This window comes from Acromyrmex echinatior, chromosome 18 (genome assembly GCF_024713525.1).
Source record: "Acromyrmex echinatior isolate Ae372 chromosome 18, ASM2471352v2, whole genome shotgun sequence".
Lineage (NCBI taxonomy): Eukaryota > Metazoa > Arthropoda > Insecta > Hymenoptera > Formicidae > Acromyrmex > Acromyrmex echinatior.
Genome location: NC_141869.1, coordinates 5,286,996 through 5,295,353, shown reverse-complemented (window position 1 = coordinate 5,295,353; position 8,358 = coordinate 5,286,996). Strand labels below are relative to the sequence as shown.

At 30.7% G+C, this 8,358-nt stretch overlaps 1 pseudogene; it reads right to left on the bottom strand.

Annotated features, from left to right (window-relative positions):
- Positions 1 to 1,056: 1,056 nt before the first annotated feature.
- On the bottom strand, positions 1,057 to 6,739 carry LOC147906773 (uncharacterized; annotated as a pseudogene).
- Between the last annotated feature and the right edge of the window lie 1,619 nt (positions 6,740 to 8,358).

The window sequence follows — 8,358 nt, the reverse complement described above, 5'->3', positions numbered from 1 at the left end:
CGACAGGAAAATCCGCTCTCAACAATGACAAGCGAAATAGATGAGCAGGACGTTTGGAAAAATCTCTTGAGTTTCGTTTTAATGTTTTCACGAAGATTTTTACCGTTACTTCGAACTGTAAGAACGTAACGATATTTTATCTGGCATTTTCTAATGGCGTTTTATAATGATCATTTGTGTTTTGCAATGAGTAATAAAAACGAGTAAAAGCTATTTTTTTAATTCCACTGTATTTGACATTCGCATTTGATAATAGCGTTTTGTTTATTATGTATATACGTGGTGTGGCAATAAAATTTGTTAATCTTATGTGACAAAACAAACACTATTTAATTAGTATACTTTTATTGTCCTTCAACATAATCATTCCTAGAGACAATACACTTCTGACAACGTTCATACAATTTTCGGAAACAAAATTTCCTGAAAAAAATTTCGTGCGAAAAGTCATCTTTGATATAGATTATTTTGAAAGACAATAAGGTCATTTATATATTAATTAAGTGATATTTATTTTCACATAACATTCATCAAATCTTGTTGTATATCATACCATACCTACCTATATATGCCAATAGTAATCGATTTATGTAGATATATCCCCATAGGAAATTGTTTATTTCTATTGAAATCGTTTATCTGATATCGCTTTATCAATTGGTTCATTATAAATCTGTATATAGCGATACATATCCTAATGTATCATGACACTATCATAATATCATATTTTATCGATAATCACCTAACAAATACAAATGAGCCACGAGTATGCGATAAAACGATACTCCGCTCTATAAATTTGATAAAGGATAATTCTATATCACTGGTTATATATCAAATTAATTTATTAAAAGTGTAATATGTATAAAGAGATTTTTTTACGTGATATTTTGTAATACATTATATAATATTGTGTTACATATTATAAGGAATTATTACAGAAACATTATTAGACATTTTTAAAGTATTGAAATTAAAGCATTGATTTAAAAAACAATAACTATTATAATACTATATACATATATATATTTTAAATTTGACAATAATTACAATATTTTAATTCGTCAAGTAATTCTTTGCGATTTGCTTGAGTTCCTTCTTAGCGATCTTTCCCATGGTTGTACGAGGAAGCCTCTGCATGAATTTAACTCCCGCATGCAACCTGCAGTACCACGGCATGTTCTGCTCAACCAAGTTGGTTATGTCGAGCTCCGTCGCTTGAAATTTACGTGAGGAATTGTAATGTAACGTATGTAGGGCAAGACGGTGAAACTTAGGGTCTGCAGTAAATTACGCTGCGCGTACAAAAGCAAGTCAATTCATTTTTTTAGTAGAATGTAAATAAATATGAAGAAATTATATGGTATAATTTCCTAGAAAAAAAAGAACAATATGTGAATTACTTTGGATATTATATAAAATATTCAGTAACTTTACAGAAAATTTAAAAAGATACGCTTTAAAAAGTATCATGTTAAATTTGTTACTGTGCTCACAAAATGTTGTATTTAATGTTATTTCGCTAATAGTTTAATGTAGAAAAATTTAAGTTTGATGGAAATAGTTTTTAATATTAGTTGGATTTGGAAAAAAGGTATTGTTTTTAGCAGTCCAAAAATTGTATAAACAAATTAAGATTAAATAAGATAAGAACAATTGACAAATGTTTAAATAGGCATTACGAATGTTTGTTAGAGTGATTACCTCTTTCCCGGGTACTTTCGCGATAAAAGCCATGGCGTGTTCCTCCCCAACATCATGTGGCACCGCCATTACGGCGACTTCGAGGACTGCTGAATCAAAACTTCGATTTCCGCGGGCGATATCTTGATAGCTCTGTAGTTCATGAATTTCAACATTCTGTCGACGAGGAAGATTTTGCCATCGTCATCATAGTAACCAAGATCGCCAGTATGCAATCATCCTAAAATGCGCCATATTGATCATATTGAAGTTTCGTAATTCTTTATATATATACAAATTAACGTAAATTCTAATATTAAAATCAATTATTAAATGTTTATAAAATTGTATTAATAATCGAAATAATGGCATCATTAATAATTATAACATTCATTTCTACAGTCTTAAAAAATATGCTACAAAGTATTTATCAATTGTTACAAATCTTTTTATTATATTCTATTATTTGAAATCTCTATGTCTGCTCTAAACGACGGCAAATGTCGAAATATTTCATATACTTACCATCCGAATCGATAGCGTTCTTTGTGGCCTCAGAGTTGTTGTAGTATTCATTCATCATGTACAACGATTTGGCCCATATTTCTCCGGTTTTATTGACCCCCAAGACCTTTCCCATATCAGGATCGACTACTTCCAGCCTTCCTGTTTCGCACACAAATCCGCAACTGCCCGGTTTACTGTGTTTCGTTTGACGGGCATAATCCACCGTAATCTGTCATTCCTATAATACGGGCAGTTTAAAAATCGGTTTTCTTCACATTGCATGTCAATGTATGTATTTTAAATTGAAACATTAGCTAGCATTGTATTATTAATATGGTTAATCTTATACAATATTAATATAATTAACTCATATAACTAATTATTATCAATATGATAACAAGACTGCAATCACGATTTTATCATTTCAATAAATTGGACCTATCGTAGTTGAATGTGACATTGGTATGCGGCAAAAGTTTTACTAGACTCTGCTGCAGCTCTTCCCGGAAATGCGCGTCGCCAAACAAAAGGATTTTCAATGTTGGTAGTGAGTACTTGCTTAATATGCCGAACTTTACCAGTCGAATAGGGAAGCAGGAATCGCATCTAAACCAGGATACCTGAATGCAAAACGACGCCGTTAAACTCGAACACTCCCGCGGTATTACCTGCGCGAAGCAATAAATCATGCGGTACAACTATCACGCCCGTTTGTAGATGCGCCTCAATTCAAGCCCGTGTTATCCTTTAGCAAATTCGCTGCGCGACATAAATTAACATAAATTAACGCAAACGCGCGAGCGTAATATTGTATAAAATACTCCCGTTGCAGAATTCCGAAATGAAAATAATAACGTGGATGCTACGTGATGAAAAATGCATGGTAAATCAGGTGATATCGCCAAATATTAAATTTTATCTCCATCGCATAAACTCGTAATTAATTTCTACATCGAGAACTATATCTGCGCACGTCATTAAAAATGAATGCTTTATAAAGAGTTTTAAATAATCGATACATGCTATTGAACTATCGTTCTCTAAAAATACGCGTAAAATTGTTGCTATCACGAGTGTATATCTGACGATTATTAATTAATTTATTATTATTATCAATGCGTGTTAGAGAGACGATATTCCGATTTGTTATTAATATGTAATTAAGCGATATATGTATGTCCGCTAATTTATGTCGACACTCGCCTCGTATTTTTTGATGAAACGACATAAATTATATCTCCTCGATTTCATCGCAATCTGGGACTATGATCCTTTTTGAGCAATCAAGATAGCCTTAATAATGATGAATAGATCATCGCATGGGAGGCGTCCACATGACACGTGTCCTCGGAAGTTGTGAATCTTGACATGAGCCATGTAATTGGTCATGAACGCGTGGCTGATCCCGGTATCGGAAGACCGCTGGTACCGGATAAGCAAATGATTGTGGCGACATGATCAGGGCTAACAATTTTAAACACTCAAATTCGTTGATCCCCATATTCTGAGAACGCAGAATGCTCATCAGAGACGCGTTTTCAAATCCTGCCAATTTACCGAACATCACCAGCTTGGTGTTTAAATTGTTTTCTTTGATAAACTTGCTCTAGACATTTTGGCTACTCGGCATTCACTATTTTTGGCCTCGTTAATAGGAAGTAACATGCGATCACTGAAACGACGGAAACATTCGCAAATATTTCTCGTATATGAAAAACTCAACGGTGCTTATCTTCTCTCTAAATCTGAATCAGTGGATAATCACTGATATCAGTGCCACTGGTAATCAATGAATTAAATGTGAGATTTCTAACCTAGCTAATTTTATGTGATTTAACTAATCTTGTTTTAGTGCTTAAATTCAATAAATATGATGTTGGAAGATTGAAAGTAACATGCAAAGTATTTTAGTTATATAATGCTCAAGCATTCTTTCTTTTTTAGTTGAACTTCACTGATTATCAGTGCCAAGTATGCCACTGCATGGGTAATTAGTGACTATTCACTGATTCAGATTTAGAGAGTTGATTGTTATAATATATTTACGCGAATTAATTGCAACGGCGTTTTGGATTCGCAAAAGACAAAAGCCGAAAAACGTTACTACTTTGCGACAAATACTTTTTCCATTATGCTTTTTTTTGGTTGATTAAAAAAAATTGTAAGAAAAATAGAAAATAAAAACAGAATGCTTTGCAACGACACAGCTCTCGGTGAATGGAAATCCGATTTTGTTCGGTGGCTTGACGCGAAAAAAAAAGAAACAAGCTGGAAAAGCGGGAGGATAAGTAACATACTTGGGGAAAGTTCGTTGTCCCAGGGATTGCTAATGGCGTCGATGTAAAGTGCCGCTAGCAATGGTATGTATGATTTCAAGTGAGTGCAAATGTCGATTATGTTATCGCCCGGCTGAACAGCTTGCTCTTTTAGCCACAGCGTGCACTTCACACTTTTCTCCATCATTTCTGCAAAAGTGGTCTCCGTACCAGTAACCGCCTCCACCTACAGGATTATACGATCGAACGAGCGAGGGTTAAATGGCGAATCATGGTGACATTTATGTTAAAATCGATTCGATGATGTCTCTATCGACATCTTCGAAATTGACTGTATCTACTTACTTGAGCGACGAACTCCGGTCTACTTCGCATCTTCTCCAGTACCAACGCGCCGACGTTTGTGCATTCCCTGTAAATCGGTACCTCCTCGCCGATCAAAATGTCGTTCTCTATCTTGAACCATGCTCTTCTGAAAATTGTATGACGAGTGCATAAGTCTAAGACTAGTGGAAATTGATAATTTAAGCTCTACAGATAATAAATTGCATGCAAATATAAATGAAAGATAATAAACTTGATTCTCTTCTGTGTTATTTTAATTGCAATAATAGGCTTCGATAAACATGCTTTAATTAATGTCTAAAAAATTTTTAAATGCATCTTGAATTTAAATTTAATACGAACAAATACTAAATCTTTAAAAGCAACATTTATTACAACTGTATGTATGTACCTCGTCAAATATATCCTTATTTCCATTGGTTCTTCCAAGGTTTACCATTGTTGAAATTTATTTAATACACATGAAAAATTAATAGCGTAAAGTTTGAGGTGAATCCAATTAAGCCATCAATTTTCACTTTGATCGTTTTGTTATCCAGCGAACTACTGAAATGATTGCAATGATTTATTAATACAATTATGAGTTACGATAACATACCAGACATGTGCAAAACGTATAACGGAAAAATCCAATTCTTACATGTAGATAGAAAGAGATAAATGGCTCCGCCAAAAAAGAATTTTACACGTGTCATGAATTTTATACCTGTGGGTCATCTGTCTATGTACTGTTAATATTATTAAGTAATATGAAAAAGTTCAGACTCTAAATAATATAAATTATAAGTATATAAAAATATCAATGATTTTACGATCGATTGGATAATCTATCACAACAGTTTTAATTATTTGATTAATCATTTCACCTCAATTTTCCGATTTTATTATTAAAATTTAAATTCTCATATACAACGGTAATCTTATGAAATATCATTATTTCATTTTATATACTGAAGATAACCTAAAATACAAAATTATTTATTTTTATTCTTATTATGTTATTTGATAAAAAATTTATATAGGTATACAAACATATTGATAAATATTCAATGTCATTATTTGATATTTTTATAAGCTTATAATTGATATTATTAAGGTGAAAAATTGCAGGCGAATTCTTCGTTTGTATTGTGAAACAACGCGGTCGTGATGGTCACTAGGAAAAGACAAATATTTGTATGCAAACTCAAATACACAATGTCATCCTCAAATGTTTACTCTCTTTATACTGAATTTGAATCATCTCTTAACCAGTTAGATTTAATGTAACTAGTTTTGATTTAATGTAACTAGTTTTATTTTTTCTAAAATTTCTAGAAAAAATTCTGTATTTTAAAAAAATATCATTATAATAAAACACAGATAAACAATATAAGATAAAAATTCATTAAAGGGCTGTTATTAACGAACTTACGAATTTAAATCTCGCTATCACATTTATTTTACTTTATAATTTAAATATTTTTTAAAAACATTTCAAGAATATATTTATCTCTTAAATATATAATTTCTCACTTGACTGTAAAATTATTACAAAAATTAAAATTTATATTTAATTAATCAAAATGTTGATAAGAATTAGATCAATATATTACGAGGCAAAAATTAGATCATATAAGGTTTAAAATATATTTAATATAAGCTTTAAATAATTACGTATCATCCACTTCTGTTTTCTTTCACTTATTAGTTTAGCGTAGTTTATTATTACATTGAACGGCATTGGAGGACTAATTGGATGGCACTAGTTGTCAGTTCCACTAAGTTCTAACCAATTTATGAATGCGGCAGCGTGACACGAGAGTGCACTATTCGGTCACCGACTCAAGGTGGTGAGAATGTTCCTGTTTCTCGAACTTTCCTTTGGTATCGACGATCTCTCGTTCTCACTTGATCTTATCATTGTCCTTCTGCCAGTTCTCGTCCATTTATCCGTGGCATTACTATTAATCTTTAACTATTCCCACAATTTCGAGACGGTCGTTGAAAATATTTTTCCATATATATTTAAAGATATCGGGAGACACAGTAGTATTTCGATGCTAATTATTACAACTCATTCAGAATATAATAAAATTTCAATTTATGCCAATCGTGCGATAGAGATATAAATTTAGTTATCCTAATATGAATATGTTTATCGAACGAAAGATCAGCTCTTATCGATTGATTGTATTAAATAAATTTTTATTTAGCAAACAACAATTAAATAAAATAGTTGATGGCTACAATTTTTGTTTGGTACGAATATTGCGAATTACTCTGCTTGATCATAAAAGTAATCAAAATTTTGCATCAATAGTTGGTCTCAGTACAGAGTTGCTACAAAACTGGAAATTAGGAAAATTAGAGAATTGTTAAGAATATTAAAAACGGGAAGTCGGAGAAATCAGGAAAAATCAGGCAATTTTGCAAAAATTTTCTGGAAAATTAAAAATTCTTAGCTTAAAAGAAATTATATATACATATAATAATACATTATACAATTAATAACGATAAAATATAATAATAATGATCTTTTACAAATAATTTTTTTTTCGTAAATTAATCAAAATTTTGTAATATTTTTAATATTATAAAATATTGAGTTGATTGCAGTCTTTTAAATAATTTAAACAGAAAATTATAATTCATCGTTGTAATTGTGTGTTCAATATAATTTTTATTACCTATGATGAATAGTATTTTTAATAAAATATTATATTGCGAATTCACGAACAGCCATTTAATTATTCAAATTCATTCTTCGTACTGTTTCATTTAGATATCGGAAAATGTTTCAGAGATAAACTATTTATACATATTTTAACGCAAAACAGTATTTACAAGTATAAGCTATTATATTTAAGTTATGCACAAGCTAATGCGCCTTACAATTCTAAACAGCATTAAAAGCACGCTGTATTAAATAATTCAACTGTTTGAAAGGAACAAAAACGCTTATATTAATTAAAATCAACATTCTAACTATATAAGTGTGTGCAATAAAATTTAATAATATATTCTATCTAATATTAATTTTTTTATGATTAAATATTATAAAACATTTATCAACTTTATCAATTTACATTTTATGACGCAGTAAGATTGTCAACAATCAATAAATGTATTTATACTATAAATATATTTAATTTACATACGTAGTATATTTTCCGACACGCAAATTAACTTACAGGTAGAAGTCAATGTATGTAACAATCTGTAATTCTGCTATACCTACATCGTGTTTGCGTAAACATTGCTTGATTCGCCATAAGTGTGTCTGTGTTATGATAACTATGCAGTATGCACCCAGAGAAAAAGTCGCTTCGATTTAAAGAAATTTCGGTTAAAGAAAAAAATTTCTTTGATTTGTGAAAAAATTGCTTTGATTTAAAAATTATTTTTTTAAATCAAATAAAATTTATTTTTAAATCAAAGAAATTTTTTTCTTTAACCGAAATTTCTTTAAATCGAAGCAACCTTTTCTCTGGGTGTGTGATTATAGAACAATATAATCGCATTTAATAATTTTTCTAAGCATTTTCAAACTGTTCTTCGTGGGAAG